We start from the raw sequence: 13578 nt of genomic DNA, 5'->3' as shown, positions 1-13578 counted from the left end.
ATATATATATTTATTTTTTTTATACAATTGCACTGTTGATACCTATGACATAAATGTGTTTAACATGTGCAAATGCCCAATCATTGAGTGATTTTACTGCACTGTCAAGTAGTAGCGTCACAATCAAGGAAGTATTTACATTTCTTACTGCATGTTACCTGAGCAGTATGTAATTATATAAACAATATACAAATTGCAAGTGTAAATGCAATTTAAAGTGTGCAACATAATTGATGATTTTTTTTTTTTTTTTTAGACTTTAAGAGCCCTTTTGTAATCAGGTATTGGGATCCGGAACACTGATTGCCTTGGGTTAAATCTGTTATTGCTTTATATTTACCTATGGTTAATACTAGCTTTTCTCCCAAATACTATTGACACAAACAAGGCCTAGTGATGTTGCCACAGTAACCATCTGTTTCACTCGAAAGTCTCTTTGTTACAATGCAAAAGGTGGGGGAATGGAACTAGAGTGACTCCAGGCAGGCATGACTGCTTTTGTCCAGGTCTTGTCGCATCATGCACAAAGGCTGCCATCTTCATTTGTTTTAACCTTGTAGGCATTCTGTGACAAATCTCATAAAAGAGCAGGCTATGACACCATCCTGGCACTTCTTATCCTTGCCAGGAATTTAGCAGCTGATCATGCAGTCAAAGCATGGCACCATGATGGCTCACAACTTTAAAATTTATATGTAGACACTCCCCTGATGTACAGTGTTACTGATTATATACACTTTCAGATTCATGTTTCCTGCCTAATGCAGTACTGGTTATGTAAGGCAGAATATATTATACCGCATACAGTATAGTGTCGGTCTCTCCTGTGAGTAGACAGGCTGGGGCACAAATTCAAAGAATGAGGATCCATCTGCAAAAAAGTACAAATGTGTTCACACTCAAGTATGTAAAAATAAATAAATAAATAGCTGCCATGTGTAACTCCAAATAGCCTACAACCATGGATAGATTGTAAGACTGCATGCCCTTGGACATAGACACCTCTCTGTTTTTATCTTTCTGTGGTAGTTTGATTATATAACCTCTTTTTCTGGAAGGTGAAAGGTCAATATGCTAAAGACAAATAAACACGAGCTTAAGGTAATAAGAAGATGATCTTCATGGCTCAATATTAAAAGCCACCATTAATAGTTGGTCACATTAAACGTTTATTCAGGGACTCAAACTCGGCGCTTCATATTGCTCATTTAAAAATACACAAATTCTTGAATGGTTGCAACACTGCATGCACATAGTGTCTTGCAAAATTTTTCAAGATTCACTTAATTCAAAAGGTAAACACAGCCTGAATCAGCTTGCCTTGGGATGGATCATAGAGTATGTCACTGTCACGATTCTGTCTTGCCCGTTTCCATTCTTGTGCTTTTATTTTGACATTACTTTCTGTTTCTGTATTACCTCCGTTTTGGACTTTTTACTTTGATCAGCACTCATTTTCACCTGTTTCTGATGGTTTGCACCTGTTTTCACCCCTATCTAGGTAGCTGACTCTCACCAGGCAGCTGCCAAATTGTTCTAGACCTATGTTCAGACTTTCCAGCATTTCTTCTTGTGCCTGTATTTCCCGTTATGACATTGATTTGCCTTTGACCACTGAATATTGCCTTGCCCTCCTGTTTTGGACTGCTCTCCTGGTATTCGACTATCGGACTTCCCTCTCTGACCCCTTGCTTCAGATGTCTCGGCTGTGTGAGTTTGCTGGTTCTGACCTTGGACTGTGTTCCCAACCTGTGTGTCTTTTTTTTGTGTGTGTTTGTGTGGGTTTAGTGATCAGTCTGTGAGCATAATAAAGAGACTGTTTTCACCTTTACTCATGTGGCATTGTAATAGAGTCCGCCAATTAACCTGGCTGGTAGTGGCATTTGGAATCCCTGACACATCACTAAGTATGGCTATTTGGAAAAACAAGTCCACCTGCCAGAAAATATATATTCTTCAGTTGGGTGAAACAGTCCTGTCATGAGGGGTGACATTCATAAATACTGATGCATATTGATGGGTGACTAAAGTATCATGACCCCAGCCACAGGGCACAAGGGGTCACTCAGTGGTTTGTTGAGCATAAAAATATATGGCCTTCACAGTCACCAGATCACCTACACTATGGGAGATTTTGGAGCAGCATGTTAGACAGTGTCCCCACCATCATCCAAACAACAAATAAGGGAATATCTTTTGGAACAATGGTGTTCATCCCTCTAGTAGAGTTCAGAGACTTGTAGAGTCAATGCCAAGGTGCACTGAAATTGTTCTGGTGGCACATGGTGGTCCAACACCTTGCTGAGACACTTCCCTTCATTTGTCACCTGTCGGTCATTGACACTTAATGAACCAGATGGTCTCATACTGTAGTTAAACAAAATATAAAGGTTCATGTTGGATCTGTTCCTCTGACAGACTGGATAAAGACCTGGCTGATGGCTCTCGATTTCATAGTTCACTAGGAGGTATGTGACAGAATAAAGAGAAAGCAGGCAGACCTCAGAGGCTGGTCTCCCTGTGGTGTTCTTCTAGAGAGGTCATTTGTGCTTTCGGATAAATAAAACAACACCTGGCTCTTAGAGAAGCCACCAGATTCACTCCAATTCCTGCAGAGAGACAGGGGTCGCAGGTGCCAAGCACAGCAACCACTTTGAGCTGCCTGAGGCTGAACATTACACCCTTTCTCCTTAGGATAGGCTCAGTGCACACACACCTGACAATACCTTTTCTTCTTTGCTCTAAGTGAAAAGACACAATACACAGCAAAAAAAAAAAAGATACATTATTGTGGTGTACATAGGTGTATGCTATTGACTTGGAAGAGAATGGTATGCCCTTTGAAAAATGAACTGTTTCATAATGGTCACCTCTAAATTCTTAAGCAATGCAGAATATATATTGCACATAAACATGCACAGCTCAGATGTGTGTTCCTGAATGAGTGGGCAAATTAATGTTTGCAAAGTTCAACAGGAGCACTCACAGAGCGCATGTACTTCTGCCAAGCCACAACATTAGCACAAATGGGTACTTTGTGAAAAATGAGATAAAAAAATAACAAAAATGTGTCCTAAAATCCTTGCCACCCTACATATGAAAGTCAAATTTCAAATGAAAACATTATTTTGTCAACTTTTGATGTAGATATGTTTTTTGCCCTATGTTAAGGATGGGATTGTTTTTTGTTATCACCACATATCTGCAGTTACTTTACACTGACAGTGTGATAACTATGTTAAATCTTAAAAACCAAGAGCGCTCAGCGAGTACATCTACCTCTGTCAAGGCACAATGTTCGCACACACAAATGAGTCCCTTCCAAAAAATTTGATCAAGAACACAAAATGTGTCCTCAATCTTAAAGCCAGATTAGATCAGGAATTGTCATTTTGTGTGTGTGTGTGTGTGTGTGTGTGTTTTTTTTTCTTTTATGTGACCTTGACCTTTGACTGTTTTCAGCCAAATCTAAAACCTTCTAGGGTTGGTGCCCACCAGTGTCTGTAGCAAGTATGCCGATGATCCATCCAGTCCTTTTGTTTGCAATCCTGCTAACCAACAAACACACACACACGTGCACAGAACCAAAAACATAACTTCCTTGGTGGAGGCAATTAAGCACAGCACTAAGGGTGCAATACATGTAGCTTAATGAGTATTAGCCTCTTTGTAATTGAAGTTCTTTCAGCTAACAAAGAATCAGAATCAGTTTATTGGTCAGGTGTGTTGGACACACGAGGAATTTGACTCAGGTACATCGGCTGTCAATGTGCAAACAGTAGACCAGCATAAGGCTGTGTAATATAATAAAATAGCAGTATTAACATCAACAACCAGTGCAAACAATGCAGAGAAAGCAGTATAAATAGACAGTAAACAATGCAGACAACAAAGGAATGTTCATTGAAATGAGATAATTAGGGATAAAGATAGAGCACTTAAAACAGAGTAGTAGAGATCTGCACGAGTCTGTATAATCTGTACAATGTATATTTACAAGTATTGCACTAAGGGTTATTGTCCAGTCATACTGTCGTGGGTTAATTTGAAGTATACATTGTTCTGAATAAAGCCATGTAAACCAGTCTGAACATGATGTTGTTTCCAGTGAGCTCACACCCCGGATACAATCTGTTTGAACTTCTCCCCTCTGGACGGCGTTACATGTCACTGTGCACTAAGACAACCAGGCACAGGGACAGTTTCTTTACCCAGGCTGTCACTCTGATGAACACTTAATTTGTTTAATAAAATCCACATACTGGATATGTGGCATTCTTCTAAGCATAGATACAGTCCTATACTAGCATTAGTCAACAGGCAGAGATCAAGAGAAACAGGCTCATACAGGATTATAAAGTCTTAGCAAAACCATGATCGTACTTTACAATGTTGCCTTGAAAATGGCCTGATCGAACAGATGAGGGGCACCAAGAAAAACTGACAATGACCATTACACACATCAGTCATTTACTCCTGTGTGAATGTACAAAATATGGAAATAGGTTCCTCACAACAGTTCACAAAGTCCAAATGTCAGTAGTTTTTTTGCCACCCCTCCTAACTAGGCAACATATACAATGTGCTTAGTGACACTTTGACAGCATGGCATTTCTGATCCCAGAAGTCTGTCTCCAGCCACTTCTGCCTTGTCACGTTTGCATCTCACCATGACGTGAAAGGCCGCAAGGTATGATTGTTAAAAAGTTCAGTGTGTAGTGTGACATGTATCTTTGTCAAATTGCAGCAGGATGATGATTACCTGATCTGACATTATGACCACTCTGGAAAGACATACTGTAAATGTCTGACCCCAGTGTGGAAATGTTCAGAGATATCAGTTTGTTGTCATTCCCAGGGCATCAAATACTGATGCTTTGCTAAGTTCCTTTTGCATTTTAGATGCAGAAGGGTACCTCTGATGTCCATGTTGACTTTGTTAATTCTTGAGAGATGTCTCAAATCAAAACAAAGCAATGTGAACATTTTCTAACATGTTTTCTTTATGGTTAGGGTTTGGCTACAATTAGTATGTTTATCTGCTTCAGTGTGTTCATAAAAGCAAAAAGAAACCTCTGCTGACTTTCCTGAAGAAACAGGATCAAAATTGTGGTTCTAGTGTTGAAATCACACGTTTTGCACATAAACCCCCTCACCATCAGTCAGTAACAAACAAACATACTGAAGACATTTTAAGCATTTGAAAAATTAACCATTACTGTTTTTGTTTGTTTGTCATTTTGTTTTGGTAAATGTCATTACAGTCATTCATTCATGAGTGAAAGGTGGAGTCAGTCATATGATATAATCAGAGCATTTGAGCTCAGCGGGGAGCCAGCCAGCTGGGAGTGGGGGTGGGGGTGCTTTGGATGGAGCGCAGAGTCGCTTTCTGAAAAAGTATGGACCGTCACAATGTGTTTTGCTCCAATTTCACTCCAGTACCACTCACACCATGAGCCTGAAGCATGCCCAAGCCCGACCCAGAATGCATCTCTGTCTTACAAAGCCATCCAACACTTTTCAGTCAAAAATCAGCATTTGCAAGCTCAAAAATGAAGTTCCTAAAGTACTAAAGAGGAAACTGAAAGGTGAAACAGGTGCACTGCACATTTGTTGATTTGATATATTCCTTGTTACATGGGTCTAATTGTAATTTGAAATATATAATTTCTATTTGAAAAAAAAGTAGTTGTTCTTCAGTTCTATGGGATGTAAGTCTACGGTTTAATCTAAAAGTGAAATACATGCACATAGTTTTCTCTTTTTTATAGTGAATGGGTGAGATCTGAATGGAGCCGGATGCAATCTGAGTTGAGCGCTGAGCGATAATGAGCGTAGCGGCCTGGTGTGGCTTTGAGAGGGGGAGCGGAGCAGGCGCACAGCTCAATGAACGAAGAGCAGAAATTCTCACCTCTCCACTCCGCTCATATGCTCTGAATATAATATAAAACTAACATTTTCTTAGAACCAACAAAACAGCTTTATACGGTATTGGGTCAATAATAGCAAATCAGAATCTGCTGTATAAGGTAACTAAATCATACAGAAAAATTGATTTATGAAAAAAGCCTTTATTCTTTGAGCTGTTCAGTGAACTGCTTAAAAATGTTCCACCACATTCAGCTACTGGTTCATCATTGAAGGTACAAAACTTAAAATATGAATAGAGGCTTTTAAACCTTTTTCACCCCTTTGATGAATGCCTTGGATTTTGTTTTCTTTGAGTCTGTTCTTTTCAGTCACAACATATCCTCTATCCCCAACTATTCATGAGTGACCTCACAGCAAACAGCTTCTCTCAACTCCTTTTATATCCACCTGACATTTCTAGACATGTATTATTGATGCCTCTATTATTTGTTCAAGTCTTAAACTGTGTACTGAATTTCCTGTTCAAGTTGAATGACATCCCTTAAGGTAGATACACTGCTCATTATCATGTTCATATTTTTATTTCAGGGACCTACTAGAAAATGTTTATATGCCAGTTCATAAAACATTATTCTTAATAATAATGTCCTTTGCTGCTGCACCACTTTTTACAAATATATGGTGGGGTTGCACTGCAGCTTAGAAGCCGAAAATATAAATTACATTATAAGACCCCACAGAGTTCATGGGTGTGCTCCGGTGCTGGAACATGTTGGACCTAGAGTAGAGGGTCATATATACTGCTCAAAAAAATAAAGGGAACACAACATAAGACATCCTAGATCTGAATGAATGAAATATTCTTATTAAATACCTTGTTCATTACATAGTTGAATGTCTTATTTTCCCTTGTGTTCCCTTTATTTTTTTGAGCAGTGTAGATGGACTTCAGTGATGTTTCTACATCAGTGTGTGGTAAGGAGAAAAATTGTTGTAATAAACACATTCAGAGCAGATTGAAATTTGGGCTTTTGTCTTACAGGGATGACACTCACCTCAGATGCTGTAAAACAACTCTTGTAAAACAACAGCTCTTCTAATGTGAAACGTTACAAAATATGCAGGAATGGTGTTATAACCATGGCCGTAGGGTTTGTGTAGACTATTACTTGCTGTTATATCTTGTGCGTGTGTGTGTCTTTGTGTAACCTCTCAATCAGGCTGCAGGTGGAGAGCGTTAGCGGTATGATTGAGTGGTTGTGCATGTTTCTCAGGTGCTGATTGGTTGCTGCTCTGGAAACGGAAGCTCAAAATCCCTTTTTGCGGGATCAACGCCTCAGCTGTGTCGCATCGGGTAATTAGTGACTCGTGGGTCGGTGCGCACACCTGAGGCGTATTCCGGTGATTTGTTGGCTACCTTATTTATACCTCTGGCAGCAATGCCCGGAGCATTGCGACATGTAACGGACAATACTTACCCTATAAAGTTTATGTTTGACCTGCATTTTTAGACGTGTGTACGCTGACAGTTCCTCTGCGTTTTGGCTTGACCTTATCACACTATTATGCTGTTAGCAATATGTCCTTTTGTCTTCCATGCTGACAGTCCCTGTGGATTGCATCGTTTACGTTGGTTATTTTTGTTCACCTGTTCGTTCTCATCCTCTGCTATCCTAGTTCCTGTCGTTAGTTTGTGTGTTTACCTGTTCGTCCTGGCCTCCTTAGTCATCACTGCCCTTCCCTGGTTGTATGTATTATGGACCCTGTTTTGTTGTCATGTTCTTATTCCATTAAACCACCTTTTTTTGTACTAGCACCTGGGTCAGCCATCTTGATTCTTCCTCACCCTCCTGGTGAGGGGGACTAAACTGTAACAACAAGCCCTTTGCTGTAAGGGTGGGGTTAGCCTTTTTATTTAATATCTATTCTCCTGTTTTCCCTTGTTTAGAAGATCAGTTCAGCTTTGTCTTATTTGTTTTATTTGTGGTTAGGTCAGAACAGGGTGTTAAACTCAGCTGGATTTGTCTATTATTTTGCTGGACCCACCCTGAAGTCATAGCAGTCATGTTGCTCACTTAACCCAGAGTTTGAAAATAAAATGCCAGCTAAAAGGGCTTAAACCTGATTTTGCTTGTCATTTCTGGGTGCTAGAAAGAAGGGAGTCTCCTTTTTTTTCCCCATATTGCCTGTAGGTAACCCCTGGGCTGGGGTGTAACAGATGGCAAGAAAGAAAAAGTCTAAAGGTGAAAGTAAAAAAAATAATGAATGGATAACAAGAAACAAAAAAATAGTGAGAGGTCGGAGGATAGCCCAGCAAAAGAGGTCATGAGGAGGAGGAGAGGACTATGTGTGTAGAAGTGATTTTGTGATTTTGTGTGTAAATGAAGAAGAATGTGCCATATATTTGATTAAACCACAAATAATGATTTGTATGCAAATAAGGTTCATCATTTATTTGATGAGGTTGGGTGTTATTAAAGAGCTTGAGGCATTTATGATTAATTTGATGGGAGGTCTTTGAGAGGTCCCATGAAATTAATGGGAATGATTTTTTTTGAGTTATTATTCAGATTTTATTACAATAAAGCAATTCATTAAATCAAAGGCAACCCCATTTTTTTATTTATTACAGGATAAAATTGTGGTTGCGCTGTCTTAGGCTGATGTGTAGTGGGGTTTTTTTTTGTTTTTGTTTTTTTTTTTTACACCCTGCACCACAAGACCTGGCACATTGAAGAAGTGATGCAAAAATAAAAGAAATCCACTTATGCACTGCAAAATAGACACTGTCAATATCTGCTGTGGATGATAACATTAATATGCATGATTGCCTGTTGGTGACACTAAGTATTAAGTTCTGAGGATGTGCACAACCAACAGTTCAAAGGAGTACATCACATATGGGGTAGCCATCATGCACACATGGATATGTATTTAATAAGAATTGTAAAAGAAGTGAATTGAGCACAGGTTGTATACGGCATGTTTGGCAGGGCAGAGAGCTACAGAGATGCTGGCAATGTTGCTGTAAACTGACAGCCACATAAACAACTCAGACCCATAATACTACTGCTAGCACTGGATATCTTTGCAGAGTTCTGTATGACTGCCGTTCAGAGGGAGAAGAATCTACTCACTCTGCATGGTTTATTTATTTGTGTGTAAACTGACCTACATCCAATATAACCAGTCTGAAATAAACCCTACCTTCACGAGGATTACCATATTCAGTTTTTGTTGACACTATCAGAAGGGTGTTGATTCAGTTATTTGGACAAGTCTTGTGAGACTGCTGACCAGTGTAGAGGACTGTGTGCATTTCTGAGAGGGCTTATAAAATCACATGGGGAACAAACAATAACAAAATGTATACTAAAACAAGGGCATAAAGCTACTCATGTAGACACCAAGCACTTGAGTGATATGTGTTTTGTGTACACCACATCTGAGCTTAGGCACAGTCTAGAGGCAAAACATCAAAACATGATCCTTCTTTCTTTACCCTAGACCACAGAGAACTGAACAGCCAGACACTCTAGGTCAGATCACCTAAAAAATACAGGAACCTAAGTTGTTGAAAGATCAAAACCATTTTGTATTAAGCAGCTACTTTAGAGTTCCTAAGCATGCACTAATGTTTTAAAATCAATTAAGTGCTCTAGAAGGCATTTAAATAAGGGCACCACAAGAGAGATACAAGGTGCATTTGAGATGAGGCAGATGTGCAGAATCAGTCACTGGCAACTGCCACACAATGCATGCTGGTTACTTTTCTGTCTGACTTGATCTTGACTTGTTCTGGGGTCTGTGATAGATCTACTTTACAATATGAGCATTACTGATTTAACTCTTGAATTATTAAATGGCACAATCTTGTGATAAGCGAGATGTGATGATTCTTAAAATAAGAGAATAAAAGGTGAAACTGTGGCAGCCAACAATAAAAAATGACTACTGATTAATTTATATAGTTTCATATCAATTTAAGCCTGGTCATCTTATATACAGCCGTAAACTGATATGGTAACAGCTTTACATGAGAAGTGTGTTTTAAACAATATTTCAATAACATAGTGATTAACATGGATCTCATACAAGCCTACTGTCTTGTATTTTTGGTTGCAGCTAATAGAGCTGAGGGACTACTACCTAAGGGATGTCGAACTGAAAACGTCAGAACAACGATAAATTACTTGATTTTGGATACCGACGTGAGGAAGCTGACCAAATTACTAAGGGATGTCGAACTGAAAACGTCAGTAGCATTCTCCAGGTCAGAACAACGATAAATTATTTGATTTTGGATACTGATGTGAGGAAACTGACCAAATTGCCAAATTGTAATGTTCATCAAGATCAAGGTCAGAAATTGTACCAAAATTGTTAGTAAAAGCTTTGTCGCGTTTTAAAAACAATGATGGAGTTAGGATGACCAAATATGAGTACAGATGCACTGATCGATCAGCAGACATCAGAAATGGCCGGTTTTTACCATAAATGGCCTCTACTGCCAGTCACTTTGAGATTTCCAATTCTGTGCCGGTCAGATTTAGAGAAAGGAAGGGAGACGGGAATAAAATGTGCACTATCATTCTGTATTGCCAACTAAATAACTTCCTTTCCCCCTATGAAATTAAACATACTGGAAACACACTTGTCTTCAAGGGTTTCTAATTACAACAGAGACTACAGCTGTTGCTGCTAATGAATGGCATTGGATTATACCAAGAGTGCTAAACTTGTAGGGGGGGATTGCCACTGGTTGTGCAGTTTCTTGTGCTTTGGTTCTATGAGTAGTTGAGCTCCATGCTGGTGAATTAAATGGTTCTTCACAATAAAGTGTAACGGCAATACTGAGATTAGTGGAATAACTCTGAAATGCTGAGCACTTGTCGAGTTTGTTGACCACCTTTCTGGAATCCCCCCCCCAGTTTTATATTACAACTGCAGTTTTTGTGATATATACAGTAGCATGCAATGAAAGAAGATTCAATGCTGATTTTAAAGGTCCCATTAAAATTTATTTCATTTTTTTTTAATAAAGACAACTTATTGCGTTTTATTCTACTATGATGGAATGGGCTGTGATGCTAAATATTTTAACCTAAACTGCAGTTGAGCCAACACTCAGACTCAGTGTAAGGGTTAGTTCTTGATTCCTTATCATTTACTATATTTGATGCTGATTTGTATTCCTTGTTGGGTCATGTCTGTGAAAGACTGACTATAAAAATCATTGCGCCATCTTATTGAGCCCCAGTTCCTGTGACCCATAATATGCATTTATACCATAATATTGCCCTAGTCCTTGAGAAATGAAACAGCAACAGCAAGAGGCACAGAAGAAACTGTAATAGGCATTTCAGTGAGGTCATAGTACCAGTCAGTTCACCTGGGATCCAGCCTGCTGTTGTGGAGAACACTTTAAGCTATAGAAAACAGCACAGCGCATCATAAAAAAAAAAAAAACAAAACCAAGCACATAGTGCAAAGCAGCAGGCCAGAAATAAAAAAAATAATATAATATCCCTTATGATGATGCATTTGTGACACATGAGACATCTGCATCTGGACCTGGGTTAATGTTACTGCTAACACAAGCAGTGCAATTTGAAAGGTTATGTTTTAATTTGTTTGCTATAATTGTATACACAGAATGCCTCTTGTTCTACTGGTTTCTGAAGAGAAAAATAAGGCTGAAATGATCATATGATGCTTTACTTAGAATTTTACATCATAAATAATACACCTGCATTTTAATAATATGCAACTTTTGCCATGGCCTTCCAGGCTTTCTGATTTATAGCAGGATCCAGCACTAGGCTTTGGCTACCAGCTTAAAAAAAGTAAGCTTTACTATAATAATACACAGTGAACTTAACAGTGATCTATGATGCAGTGGGATACTGATGGTCCTCCAAGGTACAGATTCACTTTCTACTTGTGCTGCAGGTGTTACAATTTCTCATCCATAAACAACTTTTTTTTAAATCCCACATACTACAGTATAGTGCTCCACTTGATTTGACATACAGAAATTATACTATGATAATATATAGAAACTAAAATGAATTTCCCATAGCTGCTAGTGTCCACAGTACAGTATGACTGTTTCCATGATGACAAAGGTCCCTATAGCTTGGTAGTGCTATGTATGTTGTCATTAATTTTGCCAGGATTGTTGCAATTCCCCCTGTGACCACAGGAGTGCAACTTAATGAGATGCCCATTTGGGTTGTATGAGAGAGAAGTGACAAACAACTATATGGACTGGAGGACTTCTTGGAAAAGAAATTACTTAGTACTCCTGTGTTCAAAGTGTGTGTGTACTGTTATGTACGATATACAGTAATTACAGAAAATAGGAACACTGTATTCATTGCTTATTGTAAACTCTTTGCTAGGTTATAAAATAATCAAAAATTTGAATTTGTCGATCTTCCACTGTGGTTAGAGCTGTAATACCTCCAACATGATTAAAAGAGCAAGCGTTGTTGTTAGGACATGAGACATGAACCATGGTCTCTGGTGCCACATGCTTTTCCAAGTCACACCAGAAATTTACACAGCAAAATTAATTTGCACATACTTACAGTATACAACTTGAGCTAGATATTTGTTGCATTATGACTACTTGTAATTTGTCAGTCACTAACCTCTTTAATATAAGGGTAATATAAGGATGCATGGTGCAACATAATTAATTTAAGTACCGTTTTGGACCCTCTGGCCGCCTGTGTTCCTTCAAGGGTCAGCACTGTCAAGTTAGTCTGCAAATGATTAGTGGTCCAATATCATGGTCAACTTTATAATGTCATGCTACGTGTGTTTTTGCTAAACAGTGACAAACATTATTTCTGAATGAGCACCAACAGCTGCTGTGTGGTAAGCTCACTAAACAGTCACTTGTAAGTGGAGAACTTCAGTTCATCATCTATGAAAAGCAGCTGCAGAGTGGAAATTGTAGAGCAACATCACAGTTCTCTGCTGCTTCTGAATGACTTCTCAAATAAAGAATACTCAGCTGAAGCCACATTTTTTAAAAGACATTTTGCAGATGTAAACAACATGTACAGAACAAAGAAATTCATTATGGTTCTGCGGTGGTGCCGAGGTTCTATGGGACAGCAAATCACACAGCACACATGACTTATCTCCACCCTTTCTGAATCCACATCATAGAAAAGTGTATAGTTTACGTCAGTGACAGTGATTTTCCCCTGGCATTACACAATATATTGCAGCAAGTAAAAGCATATGATGAGCACAGACATGACAACAGCATGTGGTTGAACCTCATTTGCAGAGAGGTGAATTTTGTGTGTGTGTGTGTGTGTGTGTGTGTACTTTTAAAATACTTTCATTTTGCAAGAAACCTTCTACATCAGCTCTAATCAAACTAATGTAACATGCTTTGTTTGGACTGTACATGCTGATGTTGTGTAACTTTAAATAAATGTGACAACAGATTGTGTATTGTGTGGTCAATGAAATAGAATGCTGTATCACAACAGAACACTATTGTGATACAACATAAAAACATTTTCATTTTAAGAGGACATTCTTAATATATTGGAATGTTCCTATCATTGGCAGTTTGGGATTTATGTCTTTTTACTCATAAACCAGAGATTTGTCCTATCTCCGCTATTGTGCACAGTTTTTCATTTCAGTTTTTTTTTTTTTACCTTTTGAGCCCAGGATCTT

This window comes from Monopterus albus, unplaced genomic scaffold (genome assembly GCF_001952655.1).
Source record: "Monopterus albus unplaced genomic scaffold, M_albus_1.0 scaffold50.1, whole genome shotgun sequence".
In the NCBI taxonomy this organism is placed as follows: Eukaryota; Metazoa; Chordata; class Actinopteri; order Synbranchiformes; family Synbranchidae; genus Monopterus; species Monopterus albus.
The sequence above is the reverse complement of the archived record's forward strand: the minus strand, read 5'-3'. Positions refer to the sequence as shown.